General features: G+C 51.9%; 1 pseudogene; it reads left to right on the forward strand.

Annotated features, from left to right (window-relative positions):
* Positions 1 to 169: 169 nt before the first annotated feature.
* LOC121939154 lies at positions 170 to 264 on the forward strand (annotated as a pseudogene; the record flags this gene model as incomplete).

A 264-nucleotide genomic window follows, 5' to 3' on the forward strand; every position in this document is an offset into this window, starting at 1 on the left:
CTACACTGGCAGCGTGACGTGCGTCTGTTGGGTTTAGCCTCACAGTGGTATTCTCTAGTATTTGCTTACACTTCCAAACAAACATGACAAACTTTGGCCACAGAGCTCACAATTTGGAAGTCGGTTGTCCCGTCCATCTGTAAATGGCTTGTGTGTCACTCATTCTGTCACTTACGGCCATACCACCCTGAACACGCCCGATCTCGTCCGATCTCGGAAGCTAAGCAGGGTCGGGCCAGGTCAGTACTTGGATGGGAGACCGCC

This window comes from Plectropomus leopardus, unplaced genomic scaffold (genome assembly GCF_008729295.1).
Source record: "Plectropomus leopardus isolate mb unplaced genomic scaffold, YSFRI_Pleo_2.0 unplaced_scaffold42045, whole genome shotgun sequence".
Lineage (NCBI taxonomy): Eukaryota > Metazoa > Chordata > Actinopteri > Perciformes > Serranidae > Plectropomus > Plectropomus leopardus.